At 37.6% G+C, this 24469-nt stretch overlaps 1 pseudogene; it reads right to left on the bottom strand.

Annotated features, from left to right (window-relative positions):
• Positions 1-15900: 15900 nt before the first annotated feature.
• LOC109459338 (protein TFG) lies at positions 15901-22846 on the bottom strand (annotated as a pseudogene).
• Positions 22847-24469: the final 1623 nt, after the last annotated feature.

The raw sequence follows: 24469 nt of genomic DNA, 5'->3' as shown, positions 1-24469 counted from the left end.
TGGTTATATCCCAGGCCTTAGTCAAGTTTGTTTGTTAATAGCACACTGCCTTTCTCTGCGCCTCGTACCCTCTTCACTGAAGTCTGAATCTCAGCCTCAAGTAGAAAATCCCCTTTTCTGAGTTCTGTATTTACTCACATTTCCTTGGCCTGATTTCTGCATTTCCTCTTTCTGTATACCTTAGAGTTTTCTTTTACCCCTTTTTGTAATTAATTCCATTGTCTTGTTTATAATTCTTTATATCAAATATTTTTCAGTTGAAATTACTGGTGTGATTGATTTATCTTTTCTGACTGGACCTTGATATATGAAAAGGTCTGACAATTAAGTTCGCGAACTTGTTGCAAAGACGTTGCTAATCTTTTGTGATATCAGAGGGATTACTCATTATGAATTTGTACCAACTGGACAAACAGTTAACCAAGTTTACTATTGGGAAGTGCTGAAAAGGCTGCGTGAAAAAGGCAGCTGAAAATGACCTGAACTTTTCGCCAACAATTCATGGCTCTTGCATCAGGACAATGCACCAGCTCACACAGCACTGTCTATGAGAGAGTTTTTAGTCAGTAAACAAATAACTGTATTGGAACACCCCTACTCACCTGATCTGGCCCCCAATGACTTCTTTCTTTACCCGAAAATAAAGGAAATATTGAAAGGAAGACATTTTGATGACATTCAGGACATCAAGGGTAACGCGATGACAGCTCTGATGGCCATTTCAGAAAAAGAGTTCCAAAATTGTTGAAGGGTGGACTAGGCGCTGGCATTGGTGCATAGCTTCCCAAGGGGAGTACTTCGAGGTGACCATAGTGATATTCAGCAATGAGGTATGTAGCACTTTTTCTAAGATGAGTTCGCGAACTTAATTGTCTGACTGCATATACATAGATTTTTCTTTAAATTTTAGTACTTGTAAAGTTTAACTACGAAGTACAAAATATATATACGTCAAAACAATTTTTGGTGTCATAGACATTTTGTTTAAAATGAATCTAAGTCAAATTTACTTAAAGTAAATAAAATTTAAGTCAATAATATTTAATATAAAGCAAATACAAAGTATACAATGGTAGAGGACGTATATAACTATGACAAATTCATTCAAAAAGGCTATTTTGAAATGAGTGAAATTTAGAAAACACTGTATTCTATCCATATTTTACAAAAAATGCCATGCAAACTTCTATTTATTTAAAATCAATTCTCGGTTTCCAATAAATTATTTTTTACAGGAAAACTCCCTATATACTCACTAAATCATTGATGAAAAATTACATTGAAAATATCATGGCTACTATTATTAGCTGACATTTGTAAACTCTTGTTATGAATTGGATATAATGAATGTTTGTTGTTACGTAATGAATGTTATAGATTGAATATGGGAAAATAAATGTCTGTTGTTTAAGCCTCTCAGGCTTTGGTATTTTGTTATGGCAGCCCCAGCAGACTAGAACAGTTTACAATATGCTTACTCATACATACTTTTTGATAACTGTTTTACAATAATCTTGAAAAATCATCACTAAATTTACATTTGACACAGGAGGGAAGCGAAGAGCTCACAAATACAAATCTATACTGTCATGGTATGGACTTTACCTTCTTGTTCTACTGGGAAGAGAAACACAGAAGATTTCCAGAAGCAAAAAGTATTTGCAATAGTGGCAAGTTGTGGAGAGCAAGTTTTCAACGAAATTGGTTCTCAATAAGAGCAAGATGCCAATTCATTCCCACATGTTTAAAATTGGATTTTCAGGCTTGTTGGTAACTTGGTAGCTTAGCAATGATCGTGCGTGAATCAAGGGAATTTAAGGTCAAGAGGAGTAGATTTCCTCTCTGCTCTAGAACTATTGGCACTAAGACCATGCTTTCTGGTTTTTCGGTTTGGGTAGCATATTTAAAAATAGAAATAAAAAGATATCAGGTAAGATAAAATGTGAGATTTACCAACACTACAAACTTAAAAAAAAAATTTGAACCATGTTTAATAATCTATTTACTTTTTTGGTAGCATATCCTTGAATTAAAACTAACAATATTTTCATTATTTAGTAATTCTGTTTCTTGTGACTGTTAACATTTGTTAAGCAGAGCCCTGGGGTGTCAGATGGTGAGCGGTGATTCAACAAAAGACCACAGGGGAATGGAAATAGAGAAGTTTATTACTCGGAGGTCCTGGAGGAAGTACACAGCAGCCTCAGGAACCACGAGAAAGATAAAGGCAGGGGGCAGGAAGAGAGAGCAGAGCAGGACTGGGGTCACATTCCCGTATTAGGATCCTCCTGTGAAGTGCTTTGGTGTTCTCAGGCTACAGCCAAGTGTGTCAATTCAAACCAAAAGAGCAGGGTTTTGATAATCATGTTGGGGTTTTATCTAGGTGGCCACAAGGGGTAAGGGCCTGTGGAGGGGAGTAGAGAATGTTTATCCCAAGGGTGTTTGGGGTTGTCATATCAAGAACTGAACACTTATTGGTGACTCTGTGGCTGTTTCTAGAGATGCACTCATGGGGTGTGCTAGTGTCAGTTCAAGATCCCTGCAGGCCACTAGGTCACACAAAAATGGACGGGAGGCAGCAATATTAGGGAGATGTGTGTGCACATTCTATGAGACATTGCAGTAGACACTAACATTTTAAGAGAATCATGCTTGGAATTTAAAAACTTAGAAACAGGGGACTTAAATTATCCTAATAGAGGTTAATAATAAAATAAAAAAAGCTAAAACCAGTTTTGTAAGTTAATAGCAATGAAGATAGAAAAAAATGGTAATTGTATAAAAGTTATTTTGTAAATTGAATCCCAGAATCATATTTAAAAAATCATAAGTTTGTAATTTTACATTAAAACTTTAAATATGTAAAATTTATGTCTAGATAAGTATTAAATAAAAAAGCTGAAAATGGAACCAACTTAAATTTTGAAAATGATATGAATCAATTTTTATGTAATGTTTTAAAGCTTTTTTTTAATTAAGTCTATAGGAAATACCATACTACATTAATTGATGTTTTGGACAGCAAAGTTCTTGGAATTCTAAAAATTCCTAAAAAGACAAGTATGACAGGAAATTGTTATACAGAAAAAGTCAAATTGTTGATATAAAAGAAAGTCTCCAAAGAGTCCATGTCTGAGAATAAAGTGAGAAAGGCAAGATTTTATTCTAGAACGACTATTTGTCAGAGGAATCTATTCCGTCAAGCTAGTGACTCACTAGGACTGCTGTACACAGAAGCAACAGGAATCCTGCACTCACTCAGCTGTTCTACTAAACTGCACTTCATCTGAGTAAATCAAACTTCAAAGCTGGAGTAAAGAGTCTCCATGCTTTGTCTTGTCACCTGCTTCTACTTTCCACTAGGTTTGTTCTCTGCAAGTCAGCGATTCCAGACTCTTCACATGTATTCTATCATTAAACTCACAAGACAATTCTATCATAGAGATGGAAACCAAGGCTTAACTTTCTCATCTATTGTCACAAAGAAAGTAAATGGCAAAAATGGAATTTAGAACTAATTCCAAAACCTATTCTCTATCTTTTATAACAGAGCACTTAAGGGTGTGCTAGTAAATTGTCACAGTGCCAAAAACAAACAAACTACAAACAAAAAACAAAACAAGAAAAAACTGAAAACAACTTTACCAGTGTTTTCTCAGCGCAAGGATCCGTGAGGCTGTTTCAGATGTTCCCATGAGTCATTTTTACAGAATGTTAAACTGGGTCAGCCCTGAGCAAAATTGTTAAATAGAGGGAGTTTTGTGTTTTCTTCTAAGTCTCTAGCTTCTGATTTCCTGTCCATTAGTGATACCTGATTTACCCCTAAGCAAGTTGCATTGTGTTTAGTTCTTGTCCTTCTTTTCTTCTTACTCAACCATCTTCCAAATTTAAGACCTAAAAATCAGTATCAGATAATACAAATGATGGATAAAAGCTTTTGGTTGTAACTTTGCAAGAAACATTTACATTTGAAAATTTTGAACCACAAGACAAACAACAAATTTGTGATAGAATCACTCATTAAGCTTTGGATATATATATATATATATATTTCAGGATGGGAAATAACAAACCCCTCAGAGAAATAAAAACTGACATATTTCAGTATAGCAGTCAATTTTTGCCTAAATTAAATTAACAATTATAGCTGGGTTACCCCTTTGTATATTTCCAACATCCTGATGGAAGCATTGTCAGCCATTTTGATGTACTTCAAATCCAAAATATGTAGCTGATTCAAAAACTGATGTGAAATAATACCACCAAAATAATAACTAAATTAAGTATCCCAGGAACATATTAATAGGTTTTCTTCACATAATGTCCATTAAAGAATCCAATTTTAGCATCTACATCTATCTGGACTATAAAAAAATCTTTCAATTAACAATATAATGTAACCCTGACAAATTTATGTCATGGAACATATAGGAGAAAGAAAAATCATGTAAGTCCAGGAGACAGTTTGAAATATGAAATGCAAACAAAACTTTACATTTGTTTGTTCAATATCTTCTATAATTATTGTTAATCCTAAAAATGTTAGAGGTCAAGATTACAAGCATGGATGATACAAAAAAGAACAAAAGACATACTATTGTGAACTACATACAAGGTCAGGTGGCCATTGGTAACACACAAAATCTTTAATATGTAAATTGAAAGAATGATTAGAGTCAAACATTGAATATGATATTAAAAAGAGGGAGATGTGATATTGTAAGGATTAATGTATGTTTTTAATTACAAACAGTATATATAAATATATTGAATTAATTTTACTTACAATCAGTTATTAAATTAATGGTGTGTCTTAAAACTGATGGTGGTTTAGGACACAGGTCCAAGATGGTGGATTAGGTAAACACTATGCCTACTGCCTCCCAGGATCACACCAAAAGTACAAATAAATTATAGAACAATCAACTTCAAGAATCATCTGAAGACTAGCTGGACAGAACCACTATAACTAAGGATATAAAGAAGAGACCACATCAAGATTGGTAGGAAGGATGGACACATGAAACGGGCTGACCCCAAATCCACAGGTAGTGGTTGAACACCAGAAAGGACATCTCGGTGGTGGAGGTCCTCCTGGAACAGGGAGCGGAACCCAGCCTATAATGGACTCCCCATCCCAGAGGTCTTATGCTGGGAAGACAAGTTCCCACAATATCTGGCAGTGAAAATCAATGAGGACTCCATCTGTCTGACCTGGTGAGACGGGAGGTGGTTGGAAACTCAGTTGCCCTCCTAAAGAGCTTGCGCACACACTCACTCACTTGCAAACATTCACCTGTCTATGGAGAGAGGCAGCAACTTGAGAAGTGTCAGAGACATACTGGGAAAGACAGAGTTGTGATGCTTTCAGGTGAGGGCTAGAGGGACAAGAGCAATTGTTCCTAAGTGGAGCTTCCTTCAAGTGTAGCCTACAGGAAGGCATCATCTTTTCTATGTTGAAGCCTCAACAAGGAGCCAAATCTGAGACTTCATTGGTCTAGGAAAATCTACATATGTGCACCATCTTGGTGATACCGTGGGTCTCTGCCCCACACTGCTAGTACTGCATGGCCACTGCTAGTACATTCCTGGCTGCTGTGCACTGGCCCCACCCCACAAACTCCAGAAGGCTTTTACAGCTGTGATGCCAGCGGCTTCCCAGAGAACATTTGGGGGTGGGCAGTCAATCACAACCAGCACTGCAACCTCTCTTGGGTGCTGCGGCTCTCAGGAATCTGCGGGCCAGAGGCGAGGGGTGGTGGTTGGCTGCACTGTTCTCAGGGCATTTTCCAAAGTGGTCACAGGCCAGGTACTGGCAAAAAAACTAAATCTGCATTAACTTTGTAAAAACCACCGCCATGTCTTGTGACTCCCTGGAACCTCACCTTGCCCAGCTAGTGCTGCATGACCAGAGGTGCTGCATGACTATCAACACTGCATTGCCCAGCCAGTGCTGCATGACTATCAACACTGGCTCAACCAGCCAGGCCCACACACTAAGGGGGCTCCTTCAACAGCAGAGCCTTATGTGCAGCCAGCATGTGGCAACAGGCCTAGGGGCCCCTGGTCCTTTTGCTAAGCTGCCCAAGGCCCAATACTGATGGCAGCTGGCCTTGGTTCACAACGAGGCCACCTCCATATGCCTCTAGGTCCAGCATTGGCAGCAGCCAACCACATATATCTTTGTAGTTCCTAACAGGTAGCCAAGAGCAGGCCACAGGCAAGGCTGAAATTAGCCTGCACTAGAGCTCCTCCTAAGAGACACAAGAAACCACACACCCAGAGGCCAGCTTCAATCACACAGCACTACCTAGTTAGCCACACAAGTGGCACACCCAAGGGGTGGTCTCAACAGGTGCAAGAGCCCACAGGGGCAAATACCCCTCTGAGGGATCTGCCCCCACACAGCAGTTCATACACTGTGGGCATAACCAATCCTCATAGCCAGTCAGCCTGGGAGTCAATCCCACCCACTGAGGCTCCAAAAGCAATCAAGGCTCAACTACAACAGAAGAACACACTAAACACACTCAAGGAACACTCCTGGAAAAGATGCACAGGTGATCACAGAGACTGTGACACACAGGACAGCTACATAAGGCCACCCAGCAAAGGCTTAGAGACATAGGAGATCTACATAATACATACAAGCAAACACAGAGAAGCAGCCAGGATGAGGAAACAAAGAAATGTGTCCCAAATAAAAGAAGAGGAGAAACCTCCATAAGTGGAAAAATGATATAGAGGCAACCAACCTACCAGAGACAGTTTAAAACACTGGTTATAAGAATACTTAAGGAATTTAGTGAGAATTTCAACAAAAGGATAGCAAGCACAAAGAAGGACATAGAAACCAGGAAAAAGAACCAGTCAGAAATAAAGAATACAATAACTAAAGTGAAGAATATACCAGAAGGAATCAACAGCAGGTTAGATGAAACAGAGGACTGAATCAGCAATTTAGAAGATAGGGTATGATAAAACACCTAATTAGAACAACAACAACAAAAAAGAATTAAAAATAATTAAGATACTTTAAGGGATCTTTGGGGCAATGTCAACTGAAACAACATTCATATCATAGGAGTACCAGAAGGAGAAGAAAGGAAGCAAGGGATTGAGAACCTATTTGAAGAAGTAATAACTGAATACTTTCCCAACCTGGCAAAGGAAATAGACACACAAGCCCAGGAAGTATAGAGAGTCCCAAACAAGAAGGACCCAAACAGGCCCACACCAAGACACATTATAATTAGAATGGTTAAAGACAAAGAGAGAATCCTAAAAGAAGCAAGAGAAAGACAATTAGTTACTTACAAGGGAGCTCCAATATGACTATCAGCTGATTTTTCAACAGAAACTTTGCAGGTCAGAAGGGAGTGGTGGGAAATATTCAAAGCAATGAAAAGCAAGGACCTTTACAACCAAGACTACTCTACCCAACAAGGATACCATTTAATGTTGAAGGCGAGATAAAGAGCTTTCCAGACATGAAAACGCTAAAGGAATTCAATACCGTCAAGCCAGTATTACAAGAAATGTTAAAAGGAATTCTTTAAGCAGAAGAAAGAAGAAAACAAATGAAGATAAAAAATACAAATAATAAAATTGCAATAACTATGTATCTATCAATCACTTTAAATGTAAATGGATTAAAGGACATATGTCCTCAATCAAAGGACATATGGTATCTGAATGGATAAGAAAACAAGACCATTGCATTTGCTGTCTACAAGAGACCCACCTCAGATCAAAAGACACACATAGACTGAAAGTAAAGGGATGGAAAAAGATATTTCACACAAATGGAAACAAGAAAAAAAAAAAAGGTGTGGTAGCAATACTTACATTGGACAAAATAGACTTTAAACTAAGACTTTAATAAGAGACAAAGAAGGACATTACAGAGGGATCAGTTCAACAAGAGGACATAATCCTAGTAAATATTTATGCACCCAACAGAGGAGCACCTAAATATATAAAACAAACATTAACTAACATAAAGGCAGATATCAACAGTAACACAATCACAGCAGAGGACTTTAACACCCCACTGACACCAATGGACAGATCTTCCAGACAAAAAATCAACAAGGAAACAGTAGCCTTAGATGACACACTAGACGAGATGGATTTAATTGATATTGTTTGAGGATTTCACCATAAGGCAGCAGAATATACATTTTTTTTCAAGTGCACATGAAACATTTTCGAAGATAGACCACACGTTAGGTCATAAAAGAAGTCTTAGTAAATTTAAGAAGATTGAAATCATGTCAAACGTCTTCTCTGACCACAGTAGTATGAAAGCAGAAATCAATAACAAGAAAAAAAAAAAAACAACAACAACTGAAAAACACACAACCACATGGAGGCTAAATAACATGTCACTAAATAATAAATGGGTCAACAATGAGATCAAGGAAGAAATGAAGCGCTACATTGAGACAAATGAAAATGGAAACACAATGACCCTAAATCTATGGGGCACAGTGAAAGCAGTCCTAAGAGGAAAACACATAGCAATGCAGGCCTACCTCAAGAAACAAGAAAAGTCTCAAATAAACCGTCTAACTGTACACCTACGGGAACTGGAAAAAGAACAGCAAACAAAACCCAAAGTGAGTACAAGGAAGAAAATAATAAACATCAAAGTGGAAATAAATGAAATAGAGGCTAAAAATAACACAAAAGATCAATGATACCAAGAGCTGGGTTTTTTTAAGATACAAAAAAAAGACAAACCTTTAACCAGACTTATCAAGAAAAAAAGAGAGAGGGCCCAAATAAATAAAATCAGAAACGAAAGAGGAGAAATGACAATGGACACCACAGAAATACCAAAATTGTAAGAAAATACTACGAGCAACTATATGCAAACAAATTGGATAATCGGGAAGAAATGGATAAATTCCTAGACATATACAATCTTCCATGGTTGAATAAAGAAGAAACAGAAAATCTGAACATACCTATTACTACTAATGAAATCAAATCAGTAATCAACAAGCTCTCAACAAATAAAAGTCCTAGACCAAATGGCTTCACAGGTGAATTTTACCAAACAGTCAAAACAGAATTAACAGCTATATTTCTCAAACTATTCCAAAACATTCAAGAGGAGGGAAGGCTCCCAACCTCATTCTACAAAGCTCTGGTTACCCTGATTCCAAAACCAGACAGACATTACAAAAAAAGAAAACTATAGGCCAATATCCCTGATGAGCAGAGATGCAAAAATCCTCAATAAAATATCAGCAAACTGAATTCAACAATATATTAAAAAGATCATACAACACTATCAAGTGGGATTCATTCTTCGTATGCAAGATTGGCTCAATATCCACATATCAATTAACATAATACACCATATAAACAAAATGAAAAATAAAAATCATATGACCAGATCAATTGATGTAGAAAAAGTGTTTGACAAAATCCAGAATACTTTTATGATAAAAACTCTCAGCAAAGTGGGAATAGAGGGAACATATTTCAACATTAAAGTCCATATATGACAAACCCACAGCTAATATCACACACAGTGGGGGAAAGCTAAAAGCGTTCCCCTTAAGATCAGGAACAAGACAAGAAAGCCCATGCCCACTTTCACCAGTTTTATTCCACATAGTACTGGAAGTTCTAGTCACAGCAATCAGACAAGAAAAATAGATAAAGGCATCCAAATGGGAAACAAAGAAGTAAAACTGTCATTATTTGCAAATAACATGATACTTCATAGAGAGAACCCCAAAGATACCACCAAAAACTTATTAGAATTGATAAATGAATTCAGTAAAGTAGCAGGATACAAAATTAACATTCAGAAATCAGTTGAATTTTTAATACACCAATAACAAACTATCAGAAAGAGAAATTAAGAAAACAATCCCATTTACAATTGCATAAAACAAAACAAAACTTTACTTCCTTTAACCAAGGAAGTAAAAGAGCTGAACTCAGAAAGTTAAAAGACATTGAAGACAGAAATAAAGAGGATACAAATAAATTAACACACACACAAACTTATGAATTAAAGGAATTATTATAGTAAAAATGTCCATAGTACCCAAAGCAATATATAGATTCAACGCAACCCCAATGGCATTTTTCACAGAACGAGAACAAATAATCTTAAAATTTACATGGAACCATAAAAGGCCCCAAATAGCCATGACGATCCTGAGAAAGAAGAGCAAAGCTGGAGGTATCATGATACCTGATATGAAATTATACTACAAGACTATAGTAATCCAAACAGCATGGTATTGACATAAAAATAGACACATAGATCAATAGAACAGAATAGAGAGCTCAGAAATAAATCTATCTCTATAAGGTCATTTAACGTATGACAAAGGAAACAAGAATTTACATTGGGGTAAAGACAGTTTATTCATTAAATGGTGCTGGGAAAACTAGACAGATACATGAAAAAGAATAAAAATAAAATGAAACTGGACCACTTTCTTATGCCGTATGCAAGAATAAACGCAAAATGGATTAAAGAACTTAAATGTAAAATCCCAAATCATTAAATTCCTAGAAGACAACATAGGAAGCAAACTCTCAGACATCACCCTTAGTAATATTTTTATTGATGTATATCCTTAGGCAAGTGAAACAAAACAAAAACTAAACAAATGGGACTACGTCAAACTAAAAAGTTTTTTCACAGCAAACTATCAACATACAAAAAGATATTGCATTGAATGGGAGAAGATATTTGACAATTATACATCTGATAAGGTGTTAATATCCAAAAATTATATATATATATATATATATATATATATATATATATATATATATATATTTACTCATACAACTCAACACCAAAAAACAAACAAACAAACAAACAATCCCATTAAAAAATGGACAGAGGACATGAAAAGACCCTTCTCCAAAGAGAACATACAGATGGCCAATAGACATATGAAAAGATGCTCGATGTCACTAATCAGAGACATGCAAATAAAAACCACAATGAGATATCACCTCACTCCTGTCAGAATAGCTATCATTAATAAACCAATGAACAAGTGCTGGTGGGGATGTGGAGAAAATGGTACCTTCATGTACTGCTGGTGGGATTGCAAATTAGTTCAGCCACTATGGGAAACAGTATGATGGTTCCTCAAAAAATTAAAAACAGAACTACCTTATGACCCAGCAATTTGGCTTCTGGGTATTTATTAAAAGAAATCCTAAACACTAATTTGAAAAAATATATGCTCCCTATGTTGGCTGCAGAGCTATTCATAATAGCTAAGATATGGAAACAACCGAAATGCCCATCAATAGATGATTGGATAAAGAAATTGTGGTACATTTATACAATGGAGTATTACTCTGCCATTAAAAAAATACAATCTTACCATTTGCAACAACATGTATGGACCTAGAGGATATTATGCCAAGTGAAATAAGTCAGACTGAGAAAGACAGATACTGTATTATCTCACTTATGTGTGGAATCTATGGAACAGAGTAAATGAACAAACAAAACAGAAATAGACTCAGATATACAGAGAACAAACTGGTGGTTCTAGATGGGAGGGGGTTGGAGGATGGGTGAGAAAGGTTGAAGGGATTAGTAAGTACAAAGTCATAGTTACAAAATAGTCATGGGGATGTGAAATGCAGTATGGGGAACATAGTCAATAATGTTGAAAAACTATGTATATTGCCAGATGGGTATTTGACTTACCCAAGGGATTACTTCATAAATCATATAAATGCCTAACCACTGTGCTGCATACCTCAAACTAATATAAAATTATATATATATATATATATATATATATATATATAAAATCAAAAAAATGTGTAACTGTATACACATTTTAAGAGATATTACACTTTGGTCAACGTTGCTCAAGCAGTAGTTCACTATAATCAGAAGTGTCTGGATGCTGATGGTAACTACTTCGAGCACCTCTTGTAATTGCAGAAGTCAAACGTGATTTGTAGCTACGAATTTGTGCTTTCTAATCCCCCCACCTTCTCCCTCATCCCCACCCTCCTACCATCTAGCAACCATCAGTTTTTTCTCTATATCTCTGAGACTGTTTCTGTTTAGTTTGCTCATTTATTGTATTTTTTAGATTCCACATATAAGTGAGATTATATGGTATTTGTCTTTCTCCATCTGATTTATTTCACTTAACATAATGTTCTCTATGTCCATTCATATCCTTGCAAATGGTACAATTTCATTCTTTATGGCTGAGTAATATTCCATTGATTAAATGTACCACAGTTTCTTAATGCAGTCATCTACCAATGGACATTTCAGTTGTTTCCATGTCTTGGCTATTGTGCATAGCACTGCAATAAACACAGGGGTGCATATATATATATATATATATATATATATATATATTCGCATTTTGGATTTCTCTGGATAGATACCTAAGAGTGAAATTGCTGGGTCATAAGGTAGCTTCATTTTCAGTTTTTTGAGATACCTCCATACTGATTTCCAGAGGGGATATGAAATCAGTTTGGGGAATAGAGTCAATAACGTTGTAAAGATTTTGTAGGGTGTCAGATGGGCACTTGTCTTTTTAGGGAAACCACTTCATAGATCATGTAGATGCCTGACCACTGTGCTGTATAACTGAAGCTGAAGCTGAATAATATTGAATGTCAACCATATATATATATATATATATATATATATATATATATATATATATATATATATATATATGGTCACGAGATGTGGAGTACAGCATAGGGAATAGAGTCAATGGAATTGTAACAGCTATATAAGATGTCAGAGGGGTAGTATATTGGGGAGAGGGGGATTATCACTTTGTGACGGGTGTAGATATCTAACTATTACATTGTTTTGCACACCTGAAACTAAGAAAGAAAGAAGGAAGGAAGGAAGGAAGGAAGGAAGGAAGGAAGGAAGGAAGGAAGGAAGGAAGGAAGGAAGGAGAGAGAGAGAGAGAAATAAAAGAAAGAAAGAAAAGAAAAAAAGAGAAAATGTGACTTGTATTCATCTTTTGTTGTCGGTATATATTAATACATTTTTTTCCTTTCTTAAAATGTGTATATGTTACACACACATAGCTACAGGATGTAAAGTGCACAGGGAGTATAGTCAATAGTATTGTAATAGCTATGTACAGTGTGAAATGGGTAGTAGACTTGGGGGGGGGTTATCACTTTGTGAGGTGTGTAAATGTCTAATCATTATGTTGTTTTATACACCTGAAACTATTAATTTAAAAAAGCTGATGATGGTTTAGAGGCAAAGAAACATAGGCGTTATCATTTTTTGTTAGCAATTCTTAATCAATTCTTGGGTTGTTTCCCTAAAGTTGATTCCTCTGGCACAATTTCCACCCATTGGACTAGATAGAGTCTTTTACTATATTTTAATGGAGTCTAGTGCTATAAGAAGCAGCCCCAAAGAAGTATTATTTTGTGGCCAGTTTTATATCATCTACATCAGCTACATTTTGTTCCAGCTTACTCACGTTCTATTGACTATAATAGCTAATTCTATAGCTCTGACCTGCAAAATTTTGCCTATACAGTTCACCTGACGCTTTATTTGAAGTAGTAATAAGAAGTGAAAATATTCCATTGCTCTTATTTACCATATATTTACATTGTCTTTTAATTCAAAAATTAATGTTAGATGCCCAAAATGATATCTGTGACTTTCTTAAGTATCAAACAGCAGTAGGAAAGAGAGTAGCCTTCACAGTATTCCAGGCCTCCCAATAGTTTTCCTGATGACATATTAATGAGCCTGTTATCTCTGCTAACTTCCAGTTTTCTGAAATCATACACAGAATATTTCACAGTCTGATCATTTATGCCAATGACTGCAAGGAGAAGATTATAGGAATACTGCTGTATGCTGTCTAACCAGTAATTAAACCTCTCTTAAAAATGAATAGTGCATTTTTAATAGTTTCTCCAGAGCTTTCATGAACAACATATGTTCTTTTAAGCTAGAGCTCATCTTTCATCAACACCTAAATTCACAGCAAACCTCACTGGCTTATTTCAGTTGGACGCCTGCACATTATATCATCCATCATCCTGGCACAGCAACAGTAGTGGAACAGAGGCATAACCTGTCACAGTATGATTCAGGAAGGAGTGTAGTTTTCAAAGAAGCTTCAGCCTAGTTATGAGATCAGAGCTATGGAGTGTGTGGGATACGTGTACGTGCATATACAAATATATGTCAAATAGCGCCTTAAAATTCACACTGACAAAAGAAATCTCAGACGACCTGAACAACAGCTTGGAGCAAAGATCAATGTTTAAATTAAATAACTTAAAGTTTTACCAACAAAGCTCATGCCTTATTCCATTTTTTATTCTTATCTTGCTTAGCACATTTCTATGCACATGGGAGATCTGGGCTAAATTCTATGGTTTATATGCAGAAAGAAAAATGGTCTCACAGACAAGTACTAATATTTTGATAGACAAAGGCAGGCTAAGGTGTGCATGCAACACAGGAAAACATACCTGGGACGTGCAATAACAATATCTACTGTTATTTCAGCTCGGGTCATAGGGCACTTTTGATAATACTCAGAATGTAATGAACTGCAAAGGGGTGTCAGGTGATTCCGCTTTGATGTACTTGTTAAGGAGCACAATTTTTTGACACAGAGTTCTGAGAATTATTATTCTCTGGGACCCAGAAATTTATCCACAAAGCAACTGTTTGGGTTAGAATCTTGGCCTTACCATTTCTTAACTGTGTGACCTACACAATTCACTTACATTCTCTGTGCCTTTGTTTCCCCTCTTTAATTTAGGAATAATATCAGAGCCGATCTCATGGAACTTTTGAAGGAGTTACATAGTTTTCTTTCTTGGGCATAAGGCATACAACTCACCCAACTTAAGATCACCAAATGGAAAGCAAAAACAACTACAGTAGGTCTTTTTATGTAGTAGTAACAGCCAATGCCTTTTTTTTTCCTAGCCACTGGACCCATGCGTTTTGGCAATGGGGAGGTGTTTTGGGTTGAATTTTGTTCCCCAAAAGTATATGTTGAAGTCGCTATCCCAAGTACCTCAGAATATGACATTATTTGAAAATATGATATATTTAGATCTAATTAGTTAAGATGAGGCTATACTGAAGTAGAGTAGGCCTTAATTCAATATGAGTGGTGTCCTTAAAGAAGAGGAGGGGAGACAGTGGGAAGAAGGCAATGTAAAAATGGAGGCAGAGATTGAACATACGTTGTCACAAGTCAAGAAATGCCTTGGGCTATTGAAAGCTGGAATAACCATCAATACCTCATAATATAGAAGTAGTACTTATATTCTCAAAATTTCATCTTACTATATTTAATATGTGGCTTAAAAAAGCAGTAACCTTAAATGATTAGGATATTTGGATATACCATAACACAGAAAAGAGCTGTAATTTTCTAAAAAGGAGAGGTTATAGTATGAACAATGGATTTTTTTATTCAATCATCTTTATTAATCTATCAACATTACATTTTATACATAATATCTAGTAATCTTCTCAAAGGGATCTACTTTTACTACATCCGGTTAATAGTAAAAAGCAAAGTAAGACAGCTAAATTTCAACCTAGCATTTTAATATTCTCAGAACAAGACAGACTAGAAAGTCAATCACTTTACACACACATAAGAGTAGTGTTCCAAAATTACTAGAAAGCTGCTATACTTTTCAGCAAGGGAGGAAAAAGACTTTCATTTGGTTCTAGGTGTTCTAGCAAATTATACTTTTAATTAACAGCCAATGATATCATAAAAAAGGCTCTGCTTTTTAAATTTCTGAACTTCAAATACAAATTAAAATAAAATAGTAGTACTGGAGTCTTTTGGGAGGCGAAGAGCTAGCAGCTACATTCTTGAGGGTACCTGAGCCTCTTTATGGATAACCAGGCCCAGGCTGGATATAGCCCTGACCAAAGGGAGGGCAGTTACGTGTATATGAGTTAGGCTCACTTGGAGGAGGGGTCAGGGTACTTCCAGGAAGTAAAACTGGTCTTGGCTGATAGGTCCCGGGTTGGTTTGGAGCCAACTCAGGTGTGAGACGGGGCCACAGAATAACCAGCAGGCTGAGAAGTTGGGGTAGCGTAAGTACGTGGAGCATAAGCACTTGCCTGGTACTGCTGTGGTGGTCGAGGGGGCAGTTGTTGAGGCTGAGCAGAAAAGGGAGGCGCTGGTGCCTGGGAAGTTGGCTGCGGGCCATTGCCCTACCTGGAACTGCTGAGGTTGCTGGGGTCCAGTCAGCTGACCATAGCCTGCTGAAGACTGAATAGCATACCGCTGCGCTGCTGAGCACCACAACCAGCCTGTCATGGGTAGATATGTCGTGTTGAGACATCTGACCAGCTTGTGTCTGAGCTCCTGCATATGGTGGCTATTGTGGCTGAACTCCTGGTGGGTGAGCTGCAGAGGAGCAGCTCTGTGGACAGACCTGTGCAGTTCAGAGGAGCAGGGAGCGATGCTGTCGGGCGATCCTGAATGATCTTCTGCAGGAACACTGGAGGGCCCTGAAACCTGACCATCTGTTAAGCCAAATGCTGACATGGCATTTTTATTGATTTCATCTTGGTTTTTTAAAGGATCAAAAGCTGACGTACTTGCTGCCATCACCCAAGTTTATGGTTTTCCGGAAGAATCAGAAGCAGCAGGCTTTTCTTCCCTGCCATCCACAGTTCAGGAATATTGGTGGAAGCTCCAGGTTCTCCAGGTGGTTCCAAACTACCCAGTAAGCGACTCACTTTATTTTGAAGTTTTATCAATTCTCCATGAAGATAGTACACCTGACTTGATTAAAGGGGTCTTGGTTGGCCATTAACAAATAATGTCAGTTTCAGTATCCTACTGCACTGAATTGCAAAGGAAAGGTCAGAACTATCAAAAATTGTTAAAGGTTTCCATCTGCATCTTTATACTTTATTGTAACTTCATTACTCAGAAGTTTTCCTCTGAAAACTCATTGCATCATTAGCACTAATTCATAAGTAATATCTTCATTGTGAATGGGTATTTGTTGAATATCCTCCCCAAGTTGAGCTTTGATAATTATCTTCCAACTTAGGTTCAACTGTCCATTTATGGTGGACTCCAGGATGTTAGATATATACCACTCTGGTGAAAGACAGCTTGCCAAGGCCGCTGCTGCCGCCTCTCCACGGGTCTCTGCTGTCTGGACTGGTGCAAAGCCCCCGGGCTCTGGGGCATAGTGGGGAGGGTACGGTCATGGCCCACTCGGCTCTAAGAAAGGCTTTTAATTGTTAGAAAAAAGTGAACATTTACTGTGAACAAAAATCATTGGGATCCCCCCAAAATTATAGCCAATGTCCTAGAGTATGTACCTGACTTTCTTTTTTGTCATGAAGTAAAAGAATCACGAGTTTTGTGTTTTGGTTATTATTTGGTTCCTAATAATTATTTGGTTCCAAATAATTAGGAACCCTCAGTCTTTGAACTGGGACTTTGGGAAGGAGGTTTGGGAAATGAAATGGACAGACCTGTGGAGTTCAGGACACTGAACAGCTCCTTAGTATGCTACCTCAGCAGAGTTATGGTATCTGGTCGTAATAAGCATGGTCTAGTCATAAGCTCCTCTTTCCCCCATTGGATCCCTCAGTCCATTACAACCATCCTCACTGATTAAATAATTATTCATGGGAGAATGGCATTGACAAAACCATATTATATTTTATCAGACACATGTAAAGTGGATTCCCAAAATGATGTCAAATAAATGTGCTTGTAGTTGCCTCAAGTTGAGAACATAATACAATATAATTTACATTTTTGCTAGTTTCCATATAGTTATATGTTTATTAAAAATGTTTTAAAAATAAGTTTGGTTTTAGAAGGAGCAATGTCAACTGCTTTCCCAATCAATGCACTTTCCCCCAGTCATTTTATTTTTTATTTGGCTATTTTTTTATTTAAAAATTGTTTTTTTGGATACTTAATATCATTTCATATTAGTTTCTGGTGTACAGCAGAGTGGTTAGATTTATATAATATTTATAAAGTGATCCCCCAATAAGTCTAGTACCCACCTGGCACCATACATAGCTATTATGATATTATTGACTATATTCCTTATACGATACTTTACATCCCCATGACTATTTTGTAACTACAAATTTGTATTTCTCAATCCTCTCCCCTTTCAGTCCAAGGCTTTTTATTTTGGGGAGTTTTAAAAAATTATTTTTAATTTTTCAATCAGATTGACATACAATATTAGTTTCAGGTATACAATATAATATTAGATATTTATATAACTTATGAAGTGATCTCCCCAAATAATCTAGTACCAGACAACATACATACTTATTATAATATTATTGACTATATTACTTATGCTATACTTTATATCCCCATGACTCTTCTGTCACTACCAATTTGTACTTCTTAATACCCTCCCCATTTCCACCTACCCACCAATGTCCCTCCCACCTGGCAACCATTGAAATGCTCTCTGTATCTTTGAGTTTGTTTTGTTTGTGTATTTTGCTCTTTAGATTTCACATATAAGTGAGATCATGTGGCATTTGTCTTTCTCTGTCTGACTTATTCTACTCAGCACAATATCCACTAGGTCCTTCCATGTTGTTGGCAGATGGCAGTATTTCATTCTTTTTATGGCTGAGTAACATTTCATTGTATATATGTACCACTTCTGCTTTATCCATTCATCCATTGATGGACACACAGGTTTCTTCCATATCTTGGCTCTTGCAAATAATGCTGCAATGAACATATCGTTGCACATGTCCCTTCAAAATAGTGTTTTGGGTTTCTTAGGATAAATACCCAGAAGTGGGATTACTGGGTGCTTCTTTGTCTTATTACAGATTTGGAAGTTTTTGTCTGGTATAAGTATCACTACCAAAGTTTTTTAAATTTCTTTGTTTCCATTTTCATGAAATATACTTTTCTATCCCTTTACTTTCAGTTTGTGCATGTCTTTCAATTTAAAGTCAGTCTCTTGTAGACAGCACATGGGTCATGGTCTGTTGTGATCTATAGCTGGCCACCAGGTATGTTAGTTCTGGGTCCTCTTGGAAGAGGCTCCTGTGCAGGTCCAGGTCAGCCACTGCCTGTGATTGGCCTGAGGCTACCTGGTAGAAGCTCCAAAGCAATCTATGGTTGGTTGCTGACTGTACTGGACTTGGAGGCATGTGAGAGAGGCCACACTGAGAACTAAGGTCAGCTGCCACCAGTCTGGAGCAGCTCAGCAAAAGGTATAGGGCACCCTCTGCCCTGCCACCACCTGCCAACTTCCTGTACAGCCACTGAAAGAGCTTCAGCATATAGGTAAGTTGGGTGAGGCAGCGTCTCAGGGAGTCACCAGGATAGGGTGAGTAGTGCTCATCAGGAAATGTAGATTCAGATTTAAACATGTGGGGGGATAGCTCAGCACAGGAAACATGGTATCTGCCCACAAGGAGGGCTCAACACAGGGACAATGGCAGCTGTCCTTCCAGCCCTCAATCTGAAGCCACATAATTCAGTCTCTCCTTGTAGGTATCTGGTGCCTCGTGAGCCACAGCCCCTCCATCAGAGCCCAGGGTGAGTGCTTAGGAGTGAGACAATCTGTGCAAGTGCCCTTTCAAAGGATGATTGGGTTTCTAGCCGCCTTCCATTTCACCTGGATGAATGGAATCCTTGCTGATTTTCACAGCCAGATGTCGTGGGAGCTCTTCTTCCCAGCACTGGTGCTCCAGGCTCAGGAGTCTAATGTGGGGCTAGAACCCCTTGCTTTTCAGGAGGACCACTGCAGCCGAGCTATCCTTCCAATTCTTTATCACCACATGTGGGTCAGAGGCCAGCCTGTTTCATTCTCTGTCCCGCATATCAGTCTAGATGTGGTTTTTTCTTTATATCCTTAGTTATAGGACTTCTGTTCAACTAGTCTTCAGATGGTTCTCCAGATTGTTTGGTCTATAATTTCATTGTAATTTTGATGTGTCATGGGAGGATACAAACGCAGTGTTTACCTACTCTGTCATTTTGACCGGAACTCCTCCTCCAGTTATTTTAACAGAGCAATAACTCATCTCAAAATTACTACTATGCAAAGCAGCCACTGAAATGATTAAATCAATTGCTAATCATTCATAGAGTGTTCAACCATGTTTTAAAGCAGACCCATAATTGTTTCCAACATTTTGGCAATGTACATATTATAACATGCACATACAGGCTAAGACAAATCAATTAAATTAACTATAACATTCTCAATATTGAGATTTTCTTCCTCTTGCAGTTTGTAGATTCCCACATTCTATAAAATTTTACAAAAAGGTTTATTATTTATGAAAGGAAAAAAATGACAAAATATAAAAGCAGTAAAAAAAGCAGAGCTACATATGCTTGAAAGGCATTTATTGGTATAATTGTTGAATATTTTGCTTTGATTTCTTGATATATAATGGAAACAAAACAGTTTATCTAGTTTGTGTTACATTGTCTGAAAATTATAAAAACACAGAAATTTATTCATGTAGACATTTTGAATGGCATTAAATTTAAGAAGTTAACCTTAAGTATTTTAATAATGGAAATTTGGTGACTCAGGATTTTTATAAGTAATATTTACCCAGAAACATTTGTCAAACAAAAAAAAAATCTAGACTTAGTAAGTAGAGACTTTATTCAAAAGGATAATCGCAAAGGAGAAAAGGGACTCTTTGCAGTAGGAGCAAAACTATAACCGTAAGAGCTGCAAGTCTCTGAAGAGTTAGACACAAGATTATTTTTCTTTTATAGAGAGGACTAAACAAGATTAGAAAGAAATGGGTGTGGGGAACAGGAATGAAAGAGTAGAGTAAGTGGATAGCAGATCAGAGAACTTTTTCTCCAGAGGCCAGCCTATTGTCAGGAGGGCCTGTGTGCCAACTTAAATCCAGGAAATTGAAGGAAGGAGAAAAGCATAATTGGATTAACAAGCAATTTGTTTCCATTTATCAGTGGAGACAAGCAACTCAGCTAATTATCTATGAGGCAAAGACTGGAAATTTGGAGGGTTTTGGTCTTTTATAAATTCTACATACATTTTCTCTTAACAAAGAGATCCAATAATCCGGAATAATAACTACTTAATATTTTGAGGTTATCTGAATATTCTGTCTCCTCCCAAAATTCAGATTTTGAAATCCTAATGCCCACGGTGATTAAATTAGGAAGTGTGCTATAGAGAGATGCTTAGGTTTTGAGGGCAGAGCCCTCTTGAATGGGATTAGTGCTCTTACAAAAGAGACCCCACAGAGTCCCTTTCTACCATGTGAGGAGAGAAGGCGAAGGCTGTGAACCAGGAAGAGCCCTCACCAGAATGTGACCATGCTGGGGCCTTAATCTCAGGCTTTCTGGACTCCAGAACTGTGAGAAATAAATTTCAGTTGTTTGTGAGCTACTCAGTCTGTGGTATTTTGTTATAGCAGCCCAAACAAAGGCAGGAGTCTGTCATAATCTCTCCCAGATATCAAATTAACTCAAATAAGCATTTGGCAAATGCTAGGGTTAACCATTAAATTAATGGTTGAGTTCTATGAAAAACACTTGAAATGTTGAAGGTCTGTGTTATTGACTGGAAAGGGTTTTATGTGTTTTATATCCCAAATTGAGAGAGAGAGATTTTCATTTGATTAAAGAGTGTTTAAATGTTTGATATACTTTGAAAAATATATTAGGGGAATGCTCTTTCATGCAAAGAGTAATCACTTATGTTTGCTAAGTAGAATAGTATTGTTATATTGGATTTTTATTTAAAAACATAGCAATGTGGAGGTTATATTGTAATAAAAAGATCTGTGTGACACAGATTCACATAGAGATATGCTTACAGAGAAACAATAGCTAACCAAAACACCTTCCTGCTCCGTCAGACAAACAGATCTGATTTTTTCACATATCTATACATAGGTTTAACTGAAATTCCAGAATTCAGTGTCTTTCTGAAGGAATTTTTAATTTGCTAGAAAAATATTAACAATTAACCTTCAAGTTCCTTTAAATAACTTTGGTGTAGACACAATGTTATTCCTAATTTTTTTCCCAGGGCCAGAATACTAATGAACCTTAAATAATCTATTTCATAGCCTTTTGTTGAACATGTATATGTTACTCATTGGACATGGTGAATGATTTACTTCCTCAAAAACAGCCAAATAACTGTGAGACAGGGAAAGTAATGATAGAGATGTTAGTTGAGAGACTGTTTTCTATTTAGAATCAAGAAGACATATATCCAACTGGATGGGATCAAAAAAGCACTGATGCAGGAATGACATCAGTCACATGGCTGAACAAGATGTCCCCTCTTCATGTCCTCCCTCCAGCAACAATAATTTGGCATCCATGCAATGACCCAAGTGTCTTTGTAGAATCTTTGGGATCCGGGTAGGAGACGTCAAACCCCAGGGAAGTCCAAGACTGGGGAGAGACATTTTGAGAACATAGGACTGCACCCAGGTAGCTGACTCACTGTCTGTCTTCTGGGCTACAGACTCAGAAACTGCTCCCTTCCCCTGAGGACTCTGTTATAGCCACATATGGCTTGGTCCTGTCATCAGCAGCATATGCCAAAGGACCTAGGAGCAGTCATGCTCACCCATGCACTGGGTAATAGGCATACGAACCTCAGTCCTGGCTGTGGACCCTGAACTGACTCCTGACTGGCTCCGGGCCCTCTTGGCTATGATCTTGGAGCCCCTGGAGGTGAGCTTGCCAAACTCGATCAGATTGTAGATTCTGAAAGGGCTCTGTGACTGGGCTCCTGTCCCAGCCACAGTCCATAAACAATTTTGCTGGCATAGGGACCCTGCAAGAGATAGTACCATATGCTCCCTCAGAGATACTTAAAGCACCCTATATGTGGCTCCAGCTTCCTCACAGCCAGTCTTCCAGTCAGCCAACAATCCTCAGCGTCCACAGTTCCAGCAAGAGACACTCCTGTCTGCAAATACCGAGATCCTGAAAATCTTATCCTCAACTCCAGGCCCCTCCAATCATAGTTCATGAGGGCACAGGGACCCAGCAGGAGATACTCCTAAGTCCCCAGAGATTCTGAAAGGGCCCTATGCAATGCACAGCTCCTCTAAGCCAGAGGGCCGGCTGCCATAGGGACCAAGTGGGAGTCACTCATGTCAGTGTGTGTCATTCTCAGGAAATCCTAGGAAGCTTCTGAACAACTAAAGAAACAATCAACAGAATGAAGAAGCAACCTATGGAATGGGAGAAAATATTTGCAAACCATATATCAGATAAGGAGTTAATATCCAAAATATATTATAAGAAATTCATACAACTGAATAGAAAAAAATTCTAATTTAGAATGGGCTAAGACCTGAATAGACATTTTTCCAAAGAAGACATACAAACAACCAACAGCTCATGAAAAGATACTCAACGTCACTCATCATCAGGGAAATGCAAGTCAAAAACCACAAGATATTACCTCACACCTGTTAGAATAGCTATTCTCAAAAAGATAAGTAATAATACGTGTTATGGAAAAGTGGAGTATGGAGGTGCCTCAAAAAAGTAAAAGTAGAGGGAACAATTGATTCAGCAAACCCATTTCTGAGTATATATATTAAGAAAATAAAATCACTATGTCAAAGATACATTTGCACCCCCATGTGCTTTGCAGCATTATTCAGAAGACCTGGAAACATCCTAAATGTCTGTCACTGGATGAGAGGATAATAAAAATATAACATACTTACATGCCACATTTTATATATAAATGGGATATTATTCAGTCATAAAAAAGAAGGAAATCCTGCCATATTAGACAATATGGATTGACCTGAGGACATGATGCTAAGTATAAAGAGTCAAATAAAGAAAGAAAAATACTGTATTATCTCATTTATTCATATATGTGGGATCTGAAATGAAAGAAAAAAACAAAACAAAAAACCTCTTCAAACTTACAGAAACAGAATCAGAATAAAATGCTGGTGGCCAGGCACTGTGGTGTGGAAAAAATGGGGAGATGTTGGTCAAAGGGTACAAACCTCCAGTTATAAGATGACTAGGTCTGGGATCTAATATTTAGTATGGTGTCTATACTGTAGTATATACTTGAAAGTCACCAAGAGAGTAGGTCTTAAATGTTCTTAACATGTGGGATCTCGGGTCCTGCTCCCCGCATAAGAATGCAGGATATGGTGAGGCCAGAAAGGAACACCAAAGGAGCCATGGATAGGGGGTTCATACCACTATAGTCCCGCTGGCAGCCAGGCGAGACACAGGAAGCAGGAGCCACATGATGCGCAATCCACAGTCTGCTGCTCTGCCAACCAACCAACCAACCAACCAACCAACCAACCAACCAACCAAACCCCCAGCATAGCCCTGGCAGTTATACCAGTGGCTAATGGCTAACTGGTTACAGCTGATGGCCAACTAGTCACAGCCGATGGCCATCTACTACCCCAGCCAGAACCTTTCCATGT

This window comes from Rhinolophus sinicus, linkage group LG14, assembly GCF_036562045.2.
Source record: "Rhinolophus sinicus isolate RSC01 linkage group LG14, ASM3656204v1, whole genome shotgun sequence".
NCBI lineage: Eukaryota > Metazoa > Chordata > Mammalia > Chiroptera > Rhinolophidae > Rhinolophus > Rhinolophus sinicus.
Note: the sequence above shows the minus strand (reverse complement) of the source record. Positions and strands in the feature narration are given on the sequence as shown.